This window comes from Haemaphysalis longicornis, unplaced genomic scaffold, assembly GCF_048455015.1.
Source record: "Haemaphysalis longicornis isolate Haplotype H1 unplaced genomic scaffold, Haemaphysalis longicornis Haplotype H1 scaffold_1, whole genome shotgun sequence".
Taxonomy (NCBI): domain Eukaryota; kingdom Metazoa; phylum Arthropoda; class Arachnida; order Ixodida; family Ixodidae; genus Haemaphysalis; species Haemaphysalis longicornis.
This window is the reverse complement of record NW_027526203.1, coordinates 366,124,265-366,137,459: the sequence shown is the minus strand read 5'-3', so window position 1 is coordinate 366,137,459 and position 13,195 is coordinate 366,124,265. Positions and strand designations below refer to the sequence as shown.

Genomic DNA, 13,195 nt, shown 5'->3' with positions numbered 1-13,195 from the left:
GAATAAACAAAAACACAATAACAAGTCAGAATTAAAGGAGCAATTCAACACGCAAGCGATTGCAAGGTTCGCTGTTCTTATGTTTTTTACCCCAAAGGCTACTGTCAAGTACAAAAAAGGAGCGTTTTCTTCCCACCCACACACCCGCAGGTTCCTCTGACTGTTGCCGCAGACAGTTTTATCATTTCTATTTCATGTGATACCTTCATACCGCAAAGTTAGTACCCCAACCCCCAGCGCTGTCACGAAGCCAACAGCTATGAGCATGACGACTATTAAAAGCACACGGCACGGAATTGTTCATGTCGTTCCAACAGAGTTTTGAGTAGTTTTGATTCATTGTAAGGTTTAACGTACCGACGCTTCACAGGCGATGAGGCGCACCGTAGTGGAGGGCTCCGAATTAACTTTGACCACCTGGGGATCTTTAACGTGCCCGAAATCTCGTACACGCGGGCGTTTTTGCTTTTCGCCTCCATCAGAAAAGCCGCCGCCGCCGCGGGCGAAAATCGAATCCGCGTCCTCGTGCTCAGCAGCACAACGCCAAAGCCACAGAGCCACCGCGGCTGGTTTTTGAGTAGTTTTGTCAACAATGCCTCTTGATAGCGGCTATTTAAATGTGTCAGATCATCAAATGGCTCCTAAAATAAACGAAAATACTTATGAAGCGACGGCGCTCCAAAACCCTGTTGCTAAAACAAGCAGCCCATGTCTCGTATCTGTCCCCCCCACCCTCGCCTTTTTGCGACGATAGATTTGTTTGTCTCTTTTGTCTATGTGAAGAAAAATCGGAGCTTCAGAAAACGAACAGGACGCACAAACAGAAAAAAAAAGAAAGACGTGGCCGGAAACCTGTCACCGCTGTATAGGCCCAGCCACACGGCGGCATCTCTGACCGCGAAATGTCATATCCAACTCGCCCTGTCGCGTGATCGCCACAATGTTTCTTTCCGTGTTTGAAGACGGATTCCCCCTCCCCGTGGGGGACAGCGCACTTAGCCCCGGTTATTTATTCTGTCCGCGCAGCGCAGGCGTCCACATGTTGTGCACGATCGACGTCTATAACATGACAACCTGGCCTCGTAAGGTTTTTCGGCCGCACACAATCGATCGGCCCGCATATCGCTCACGATGCAGCGGTTTCCCTTCTTCTCTGTACAACCATGCGTGCGTACGTTCGTGCGTGCACGTGGACCGTCCCCGCTTGGCTCCGCAGACCCGCCACACAGACCATACGCTCACTTCGAGGAACCCGGCCTCGAGCCAATCAATGCCTGAACTCTAGGGAAATTCGGCGGTCGCCTAAAACAGAGAAAAAGGGGGAGAGCGAGTGAAATAGAACAAAAAAACACCGCTAAAAATGTAGAAATCATAGCAGATTAAGGGATTTCTTTTTTTTTAAACCAAGCAGCGGGGGAACGAGACACGAGCTCTCAGGACCTTCCTTGTGTTTTCCCCGCCGCGCATAGGGCTGTTCTGCGAAGCGTTTTGTTGTTCTTCGTGCAACTTCGCCTCCTCGGCGGCGGAATGAGGTAAGCGCGCCTTCCACGCGCTCCCGCGGGCGCCCGCCCCGCACGCGCAAACTGGCCCAGGTCGCGCGGCGCGTTCGTTTGGGCTTGAAATTCGCCGCTCGTTCCCCTACCCTGTTTCTTCAATCGTGCTCCGCTCTTGTTTCTCGTCCGCGAATCGAGGGAAAGCACTGGCCGACAGCGTCTGTGGCTGTCGATTTGTCACTTGTGTTCGATCAGGCGAATGAAGCTGCGAGGGCAAACTGAGCGCGGACGAAATGGGAAACTGCGGGGGGGAATTTGTAGTATATTTATAGGGCGGATGAATGAGGGCCAGTTTGTGTTTGCGAAAAGCTCACGGTGAGCGAAAGGCAAAAAGGAGAAAACGTGGGAGAAGTCCCGCAATGAGGACGACACAGATCGACAAAAATTTTGAAGCACGAGCTAAGGAAATGCGTTTTCTTTGTATGTTTCTGGAGGGAGGGGGGGGGGGGGGGCCTCTGAAAGAGTCGTTTCTTTTTTTGTGTTCGCCTGGTAGCCTTTTCCATTTTTCCTAAATAGCAATGGAGCATTACTTGTGGGATCTTAGTGTTATATGGGCACTGTTTTGTGTTGTCTTGTTACAGTATGCTGCATGAAAATGTACCGTCAAGAATTGCAGTTGTGAACACTAACTCAACTTGTCGCTTGTGTATGAACAGTAACAACATACCGCTGAACGTGTGTGTGTATATATATATATATATATATATATATATATATATATATATATATATATATATATATATATATATATATATATATATATATATATATATATATATATATATGTATATATAGCGAATCAGAAAATGGGAAATGAGGGGCTCAGTGAATTAAGACAGAATAAGGGTTGGCAGTCAAGAAAACCTCGGAAAGCAAAGGGGGGAATGCGGTACGTCATAGAAACAGATGAAGAATTTTTTGAGTCAGAAAGAAAGCGGTGAAAAAATGCCCGCCGGGTGGGATCCGAACCCACGACCTCCAGAATACCTGTGCGGTGCGATAACTACTACGCTATCGGCGGGGCTGTTTCCCCACCACTTTCTTGGGTATTTATGTTAAGGTATTTTTCGTTTCCTCCACTTCGGGGTGGTAGCCAGCGCCAATCGGACTACTCGGGGTGAAGGGGACCTTCTTTTTAACCCCCGGTTCGCATCCCACCCGGCGGGCATTTTTTCACCACTTCCTTCCTGACTCAAAAAATTCATCTGTTTCTATGACCTACCGCATTCCCCCCTTTGCTTTCCGAGGTTTTCTTGACTGCCAACCCTTATTCTGTCTTAACTCGCCGAGCCCCTCATTTCCCATTTCTGATTCGCTACACATACATACATATATATATATATATATATATACGTGTGTGTGCGTGTGGTGTGCGTGCGTGCGCATCGAACAGAACAGCACACCCGCTTTTTGGTGTGCGCCTCTGCAGGCTGGGACGAATAAACCGCCTTATGTGCAAAAGGGATTTGGAAAGATCAGAATATCCGTCGGGTTGCACCTTCTCTGGGCAGCGCCGGCTCCCTCTGGCTGACGGCGCGTTCAGCACTTGGCGCCCCCATCTCCTGAAAGACGGGCCCCACTGCCTTAAAAAAAAAAAGTTACGGCGGCTTACTATCTCGACTGCGGCCGTAAAATACGGAGCTCGGAACAAAAAGAACCTGGCTCTGTGTAGCCCATATGCTGTCACCAGTGCTCGGTGATGAATCAAAGCGTCCTCTTTTCCATTATTCCTTTATTCCTGTCTTTCTTTTATGTTCTAGTCGCAAACTTGAAACAGCAGCAACGGCAGACTGCAACACGACCTGTTTCTACAGACAGGCCCATCCCGCAGCCGCTGCGTAGAAGCACTAGCGCTTTACCGAGCTTTAGCAAGCGCAATACGCGCTTGAGCGTAGAGATTAATTGAATGCGTTCTCGATTGTTGTCTGCGGGCGCTCACTTTTGTTCCGTAAGATGCGAAGGAGGTGAGCGTCGCGTCGACTTATTCAGTGGTGATACAAGCCTGGAAAGAATAGATACTAGGCCTTGAGCCGAGGGCAGCCCCAGGGGCGGAGTTAACGCTTTCATCAGCAGACACCGCGTCGCGTCACGTCGGCGTGACGAAATAATATACAAGGTGAACGACATCTGAGCGTCGGTGCATGCCAGACGGGGATATTGTATTGCGTTACCCACTTCTCGATGTATTTCAATTTCGAAAGCGACCTTTGAGTTCCCTTCTTTTTAATCTTAACTTGTGAAGTCGAATTTTTATAGCGTGGCATTTCGAAAGGTCAACTTTCTCATTTCTCACTCCGCGACTATTACTAGTTCAAGTTGAAAGTTACGTCGCACGGATGAGTCTATAGTAAAGAATAAAAGTTCCGTTGACGGCAGGTAGGAGCGACATGGTTGAAGGCATTATTATGCTAATTCCTGCTGGTTAAGTGTATGGGTTTCGTTAAATATCAACCCACAAATGCAGTAACTCGCACTTAGGCCCAGCGGATACAGCCAGATGTTTCACACTGCCATACAATTTCGGGCGCAAATACATGTTCTATTTCTATTTACGCATTTTCTTTCGACAAGCGTTGTTGTCGAGCGTTGGCAAAGTTGGCGAAAAATGCTATTGGCGAATTCCGCAAGAATGAACGAAATCAGATTTATTGTCGAGGTTCTAGTTACGGATATGTACGTAATTACTATCGAATTGCCGACAAACTCCAACTGCCGTGGTATTTGACAAATAAATTACTGTTCAGTTATTTCAGGGGCTTTGTTTCGACAGAAACATCAAAGCTGGTGTCATACAGGTGCAATAAAAAAAAAGTGGCATTTCTTCTTTCGCCGTTCCAACTCCGCGGCATGCACCACGATTCCTCTTCACATCCAGCACATTTAAAAATTTCTATTGCTGCAATGGGCTCAGGCACGGTAGCAGGACGCTGTCGCACCACCTTCTTGACCTCAGGTGGCCTGCATTTATCACAGGACTTCTTTGGGATGAATGAAACAGCAGTGGTGGAGGAGGGTCGAAGGAGGGCGCAGCGCCCGCCGGGAAAAGGAAACAGCAACGACAAAGGATGGTAGGCCGCTGCCGCACGTGCACTATGTGCCGCCTTTAGAGGTGAAGGTGCCGAGACGGGGGCGAACACGTGTCCTCCTGGCGATGACGGGCTGGCGGAACGATCTTTAGAGGTGCTGTTCAGGGGGCTGATCAAGTGGGGACGGCAGGGACCACAACGTTCGATGAAAAGTTCAACAGCAGATCAACAGGAGGTACAATTATGCTTTCGCCTACACATTCTTTGGAAGTGCTAAGCACCCCCGGTAATTTTTGGTACGCTTTTTGTCCACGCTACGGGCATTGAGCTTCATGACGCCGTAAACGCTTCCACTTCGACCTTTAAAGTTCGTACAAAGTTTACTCGTGGAACATAACCGCAAAGTGGCAGCCGCAGGTTTTTGGTAAACCATGCTGGCAAGGAAACGTCCAGGTTTGTTCTTTTGCTGCTGTAGAGCTGTCTGCTTTGAGTTTACGTGGGAATATGGCCTAATTTTCAGTTTTGGAGAAACTTTGCCCATCCGGTACACAAGTGAAGTGCAGCAGCACGTATGCTATGATCTTCCGTATAAACCTTGACTCGCCCTTCTCAGAGAGCTATCCGCGTTTGCAGCCTTGCAGCCACATCGCTCTTTTGATCGTTCACCTGTTACGCGGTCATAAAAGGTCCCTTTTCAATTCTTGCAGTCGAACTTCCAGGACAATTTTTAATCACTTGTAGCATCCTGTCGTGCTCAGTTTGCGTCTTTAAGGATGCCTTTGAAAGAGGAATCTGGCTCTTTGTGGCTGACGATTACTGTTCGGGCTCTTTGTGTCTGATGATTACGGTAAGAGTTAACTCTCCCTCTCTTCCGTAGCTTTAAGATTAGCTTAATCTGGTGTCATTACCTGAGGTGAACCCTTAACTTGCACCCTACGGTTGGTTTACGTTAGTAGAACCCGTGCGTGCGCGCATACGCAAAAAAATGCTCTTCGATTTCTACAAAATAAGCCATATCTTTGATAATCTAAAGGTATAGTGCTCCCTTTAATTTTGCAGCTTTATTTTTAGGGCAAGAGCGCGAGAAACAGTTTAGTGTGTGATTTCTGTTGGAGAGTAAAATGGCGCTGCTTGCTGGCGTTGCTTGACCTTAAAAAATTGCAAAAACGACAGTAAATTCAGCATCATGCCACACCCATCCTCATAATTCCTGAGCTAATTTATCTTTCATCATCATCACCAGCCTATCTACGTCCACTGCAGGGCAAAGGCCTCTCCCATTAATTTTTAATTATCCCGGTCCTGTGCTAACTGCGACCAATTTATCCCCGCAAATTATTGATCTCATCTGCCCATCTAACTTTCTGCCGCCCCCTGCTACGCTTGCCTTCTCAAGGGATTCACTCTGTTACCCTTAATGACCAACGGTTATCTTGCCTTCGCATTACTTGCCCTGCCCACGTCCATTTCTTCTTCTTAATTTCTACTAATATGTCCTTAACATGCGTTTGTTCCCTGACCCACTCCGCCCTCCTTGCCCCATAACGTTACACCTATCATCTCCCGTTTTATTGCTCGCTGAGTCGTACTCAATTTAAGTTGAACCCTCTTAGTTTCCCTCTTCCAAGTTTCTGCCCCGTAGGTGAGTACCGGTAAGATGCAGCTTTCATACGCTTCCTTCTTCAGCGACAATGGTAGGCTGCCATTCATTATCTGAGGATGCCTGCCGAATTCACTCCACCCCATTCTTATCCTTGGAATTATCTCTGCCTCATGGTTGGGATGCGGGGTCACAACTTTGCCTAAGTAGATATATTCGCTTACCACTTCTACTTCCTCGCCACCTATCTCAAATCGTTGTGCTGTCCCGAGGTTATTGATGATTACTTTAGCTTTCTGCATATTAATTTTCAGGCCCACGCTTCTACTCTGTTTGTGCAGTGCGGTAAGCATGTTTTGCAATTCGTTCCCCCGAGTTACTTTTAACAAGGCAACGTCATCAGCAAATCTGAAGTTACTCAGGTATTCTCCATTAACCCTTACTTCCACCTGTTCCCAATCCAACGTTCTGAATTCTTCTTTTAAACATGCTGTGAATAACATTGCAGATATTGTGCCTCCTTGCCTGACGGCCTTCCTTATAGGTATTTTACTGCTCTCCTTATGGAAGATGATGGTAGCTGTGGACCCATTGTAAATATCCTCTAGTATTCTTACATAATGATCGTCTACACCCTGGTTCCGTAATGCCTGAATGACTGCTGAGGTTTCGACCGAGTCAAATGCTTTCTCATAATCTATGAAGGCTATATATAGGAGTTCAGTATATTCCGCGCTGCTCTCTATCACCCGATTGATCGTATGAATATGGTCCATTGTTCAATAGCCTTTACGGAACCCTGCTTGTTCTTTAGGTTGACTGAAATCTAAGGTGGCAGAAATTCTGTTAGCGATTACCTTGGTAAGTACCCTGTAGACGACTGACAGTAAGCTGATCGGACTGTAATTTTTCATGTCCTTCATGTCACCTTTCTTATGGATTAGGATGATGTTCGCGTTCTTCCAAGATTCCGGTACACTGGCGGTCATTAGGCATTGCGTGTACAGGTTTGCCAGTTTTGCTAGTACAATTTGCCCGCCACCCTTGCCCGCCATTTATCTTTAACTTTATCTTAACCTGGTTATGTACGCTGTAGGACGAATGCCTCTCCCAACGATCTGCAGCCACGCCTACCGAGTGCCTGAAGGACGATAGTGTGATTTTATATTCATTGGAAGGTTTTTAGCAAATGTACTCAACCAGGGTTGCTAAATCCTTGTCTGGGGAGGAAATGCTGTTTGCGTCCTAGGGAGCCTCACATTGTCCCAAACGTGCTTTACGGGCTACGCAAGCTCTGATACAGTACCTGCAAAACACACGTCTAGACTAGTCGCTGTGAATAACTCGCCGTTTCTGTGCGCATCAAGTTCTTGAACATTATCGCCATCATTTTCATCCCGTCATCAACTAGCGTAGCGAGTTAGGCATTTTAGCCCGGCTAACATCGCCAGACTTCATTAAAGATCGTTCTCTCTATCTCTCTCTCTCACGTAGCATGGTTGAACCTGTCTAGTACAGCCTTCCGTGGTATCCGGCGGCGTTATATACCGGACCAGGCAGCATTTTGAACCTGGTACAACGTTCTAGAGATGTAGCATGGAAGGTACATAGAGCGAGCAAGGAGGGGGGCAAAGCTTCCGCCTGGGCTTTCTTCTGCCGTAAAGCACCTCTTCCCTAAAACATGTTCGTGAACACGCAACACGCATTTTCCACTGTAAGTGAGGAGGAACAGCGTTTTCGGGCAGGTGCATACAGCCCGCAAAAAAAAGAGGCAACGCTTCCCTCCGCGCTTTCTTCTGCCCCAAACGCCTTGTCCCCTGTAAGTACGGAGGAACGTCGCTCTGTGTCAGATTGACACAGCGCGCAAGGAGAGCGGAAAGGCTGCCCCTGCGCTTGCCCAAGGCCGCCCCGAAGCGCGTGCCGAAGCGAAAAGCTAATTATACCATCTAAAACCATTTAACAGTTTTAGGCACTTCAAACAATGCATGCATGTTAAACCCTATATGCTAAACCCTATATTTTCCTTCTGCTTCTTTCTAGATGCTGCCGACTAAGATAAGACATCCCTCATATCAGAAAGCCAACACTTCGGCCAAGGTACGTCCAGTGTGAATTTCGGCACGGTGAGTGTTTCTGTGTGTTATTCGACGCCAGCTTTTAAGCAGCTAGGTCAGATGCACTTCTGCCATGCGCCATTTAGTCGTTGCAAGCTTTGATTAAACTTAAATATGCTGCCTTCAAACTATCGGCTATCCTTCGGGGATGCCCGATGGTGGGTCCTTTTCGGGTAAAGGACGCTCATTAAGGCGAAAGCCTTACACGTCTTATCGAACGCGAAAAGTGAGCACTAGAAGTAACCATCGTCGTCGCCAGTGGCGTCTACACCAAGGGTACCGAAAGCCACGGGACCTCAGCAGCGGGAACTGCGCGGTAGAGGAGCGCAGATCCCGCAGTTCCCGCGCGGTAGAGGAGCGCCGCAGATTAGGCTTCGTTGCTCGGTTATCGCATACGCTGGTTGCTGCTCGGCATGCGGATGTATGTCTGTGCTATTACAGCGCGAGGGCCAAACGTGGAACTGCGTAGTGGAGGAAAACGGTGGCGCTCTGTCACCGCTGCTCCGCTTTTGCATTTTTACACGTAAGCAGTCTTAAGTGTCTCTGCCGAATGTTAAGCGCAGCTTATTACTGGGGTACAACCCCATTAGACACCTGGTAGCGTTCCTCTCACCTTCAAGCAAGCGCCTCATGCTCTCGAAGTCAAGCAAGCGCACGTGCAGTCCTCTGCTCCGACGGAAGCGCCACCTCTGCTCCGACGGAAGCGCCACTGAACGAACTGCGCGGCGGCGACGGCTTCCGATGTGAAAGTGTCTAATCGCTTGTTCGTTCCAAGGAGAGCGTACCCGAGAGGGGGGGGGGGGGGGGGGGGGGAGGATAGTCAGAAAGAGCAAAGGTGCGTTACATCAAAAAATGATACAAGGCGCTGATGGCATAAATGTTTTGATGCGTGTGCTCTCTAGCCCGAAAATATCGCGTCCGCTCGACAAAGTTCGTTTAACCGCGTTCAACTACGGCAAAATTTATGGCTACGGTTGCATGCACGTACTGTTCCCGAGATGCATAACTCTTTCCAAAGGACGTCCACCATCAACGCTCGAGAGAAACAAAATTTGTTCATACCTTTCGCCGAAATTCTGTGTCATCCTTATGTCGTGTGCTGAAAAGCTTCGCTGGTCATCCCCCTTCACAGAGTGGAATGATTCCTAATTTTTTCGTAAGCTTCATACTTCATTCATGCGCAACATTTTAAGAAAAAGTTTAGCTACTGCGCATGGCTAGGTCATTTACTTCTTTCTTGGTTTTAAATAAGAAAATTCCTGGAAACACTTAAGTCTGGTCACGTGTTTGAATCTGATATCCCCCCCGGTATTTACCAAAGGTTTTTTCACTGCAACACCGTGTTTGCGTATCTTTCTTCGCTTCCCCGTATTGGTAGCTTCGGTGTCGTCGGTGAATTTCTCGCCTCCTGTGTTTCGGCCTCGATGGCGTATTTGTGTGGTCGACCGCGCTTAACCGGCGCAAAAGCTGGCGGTTCATTCGACTCAGAAGCAGCACTTTCCATCGCGAGACACAGTGCGAGACACGGTGCGACACACGGTGCGGCGTGAAGGAGCCCACATTTTACGCTATTTCAGCTTCCCCAGAATCAGCGTTTTCTACGGCTGGAGTGGAGCTATTGTCCTCATGTGCTGTCACGTGACCTCCTCCCCTGTGGCTCGCCGTCACGTGCCCAGTGACACACTCACCTGGCACACCTATAGTGAGCCAGTACCGTAGAGAAGCCGTGGAGTCGGGGTGGCTTGTTTATCTTGCAACCACGATTCCCGGGTCGGATTCCCACCCTAACCAAGGTGTACCAAATTTTGTTTTCGACGCGATTATTTGCTGTGTTTACAGGAACCTCCCTCATGAGTTTGACGCCAATCCGAGGATTTTCATTTCGTTTTTACTCTTGATGCCGTCGATCATTTTTGGTGCCAACACACGGACACGTCTCAAGTGCTGTCATGCTACGTTTAACGTCTGCTGATGAGTATTGGTGCTTCGCCAAACCACTCGTCCGTGCCTTCCCGAATATCCAATTGAGCTTCTCTGGCATGTTCCATTGAGGAAGGACCACGTGGATCGTTTAGCTGTGCCAGCAGGACAGGTAGCCTTGCTGCATAGAACCAATTGCTTAGGGGGCACGCAGTGGTCCAACATAAAAAATGATTTGGCCTTAGGAGGGGAAAGTGAAGCAACCTTGTAATCTGCGCTAAAATTGCAGGAGGTTGTCTTCGTGTAATGTAATCCAGCGAGAGGGGGGAAGGGGGGTTAATCAAAGACCAGATTAGTGTGTTGTTTACCTCCATCAATGTGTCAAAAGTGTACACCTTCTGTAATTACGGGCCCTTTCCGAGAGTTGTGTGCGTGTGCGCATGTGTGCTTTGCTTTACAGTTACTGACAGCAGGAGTTTGTTCATTATAGGTAGCCGAACTCATACCGGCCTCTACCAATTTATAGCCAACACCCTGTTTTGGGTACTCAGCTGCTGCGTGAAAGGAAAAAAGCTGGCTGGAAAACGTAGCTGGTGGCACCGGGGCTTTATCAGCATCCTGGAAGGACACGCTGCTTAAACAGTCGATGACGAGCGTGTTTACCGAGTGACTTACGTTTGGCGGGGAGCCCCGCGCAGCTTTGCTCTGAGCCACCTCTTGCGCTATTCCAGGCCTCAAAGTAGCGCCTAGAAGTGGGAAATTTGTGCCGCTGCAGGTCATCAAGTTCGTTCCTCTCGGTGTAATTATGTCCCTTGTACAAATATGCTTGTAGTGCTCACAAGAAATTACGGCACATTGTGTCTATGAACGTTCCCTCTTTGTTTCGGGCCAGCTGAAGGGGATGGTTTCTACATTGGTGGGATAATTTCGACGGGAAGAGATGGTAAAGGCAATTCCGCGGCGCACAAAAGAATACAAACCCAACTTTACTCTCCTTACTTAAACTGACCTTCCTTTTTTTTGGAGCCATCGATGTCGTTGCCACATCGGGCATGCCACTTTATATTGTGCAATTATGTGATTTCAACATAGCCGGAAAGATTGTTTTATGCATTGGTTTTGTATGCGTTATTGTAATGTTTAAGTTAGTATTTTATAGGTATTTAAACGTTTTTGTACATAAAAAAGTTGCAATATGACACCTTCTTTAAAAGAGCACACGGAAACTCCGAAATCGTTAGAGGAGAGGTATTTCAATATCTGACGCAATAGTGTTCCTAACAATAGTTAAAATCTGGCAAATACATTTCGAATGCAAATGTTCGCCCGGTAGTGTTCATGGAAGGCTGAAGAAGCCTTCCTGAAATGCAGATGTGGGTTACACCGAAGAAACGGTCAAACCGCTGCCACCTACGATGGCGGCCATAACTTGACTGTCGGCACGGGAAGCAAACTTTGAAGAACCCCTGGACACACCTCTCAGTAGCTACTGCAGGGTTTATGTCGCACTCAAAAATGGCCTTTACTGATTTATCAACAAAGCCTTGTTTCGGGTGCTCATCTGCGTGCGAAAGGAATAAGCTGGTCTGTAAACGTAGCCGAAAGCACCGGGGGAATGCGAACGGGATAAGCATGGGTATGTAAATGTCGCTCCAAAGCGGTAGCAAGAAACCATGAAAATCCCGCGATCGTTAGCTGTACATAACATCGCAACAGTGAGTCTAGCCCATGGTTGGTTTCATCCCTCTCTCTCTCTCTCTCTCTCTCTCTCTCTCGGGATAAACACAGAAAGATCAAAACCAACCATGTTGTAGACATATATATATATATATATATATATATATATATATATATATATATATATATATATATATATATATATATATATATATATATATATACATACATAGTTACATACATACATACATACATACATACATCAAAGATTCAGTCGTTATTGTTGCCAGTGCTATTCGGCTACTTCCAGGTGCTTCATAGCGCCGAATGAAGTGATTGTCATTTTTGTATGATACAGGAATAAAGAAATCAAAGTCGAGAAAAAATCCGCCGTGATCGGAAGCGGGAATCGAACCCGCGACCTCCGCTTAACGCGTGCGGTGCTCTACCAACTGCGGTATCCCGGCGGCAGATGGCAGATTTCCTCTCGACTTCAGCGGGGGATTATATTTGGGGAGGTTCAGAGACCGGTCAGCTATATATATATATATATATATATATACAAAGAGAGAGAGAGAGAGACAGATGGAGGTTATATCAGTAACAAAAATTCATTATTCGGAATTGCAGTAGCGCATCTTGTCTAGTTAAGAAAATGATCACAATAAGTGACGGGTTATGTTGCCACCCACTTACTGATAATAGTGTGCTGAAACCGATGCGCCCGCGTGCTTAACATAAACACATGGGGCAACCGCCAAGAAGCTCCCTGCAGTTATTTTTCTTTTTTTTTCTTTGAGAAGGCTTATGTGCGGCGTGGGCAACAAGGATATCTTAAAAATGAAGTTTTGAGTGAGAAATCTTCGCATTGTCAGCAAATATTCCATCCTAAAAAGCTGCAGCATGAATTGGGCGTATATTTTTGTCATTTATTTGTATTAATTTCTGGGACTGCAGGGGCTGTGTGCGATACTCAACTCATCAAAGAGAGACATTATCGGCGTGCGTCTACTGGCATGGTTCAGCTTCTTATCTGCCAACCTGCCCCTGCGTGCTCTACGTCGCAAGCCCCCTAGCTCGTAGGAGCACAGGAAACGCCGAGGGTAATCGGTCGATGCCCTTTAATGAATGCCCAAGGAGCATGTAGCCTACTTGGCTGACCACGCAGTCTGATTCCCTGCTTGGCGCTACGTACGGGCATGGCACTTACCGCTAGACTCACCGGGACGAGGGTCGAGTTTGGCCACGCCACTGCGCACTCGCATTGCCTCGCCCGCGGTCAGGAGGAGCCGCCATGACAGCCAT

At 47.6% G+C, this 13,195-nt stretch overlaps 1 protein-coding gene across 7 annotated transcripts in view; it reads left to right on the top strand.

The window, feature by feature from the left end:
• Oamb (Octopamine receptor in mushroom bodies) overlaps positions 1-13,195 on the top strand; it is a 780,847-nt gene that overhangs the window by 520,511 nt on the left and 247,141 nt on the right. For 6 of the 7 annotated variants that reach the window (XM_077686278.1, XM_077686280.1, XM_077686276.1 and 3 more), the window contains one exon: positions 8,220-8,276. The gene's annotated coding sequence lies outside the window, so the exon portion shown is untranslated. Of the gene's footprint in view, positions 1-8,219; positions 8,277-12,847; positions 13,036-13,195 lie in introns of those variants that run through there. The other variant, XR_013319497.1, reaches the window with a different exon arrangement.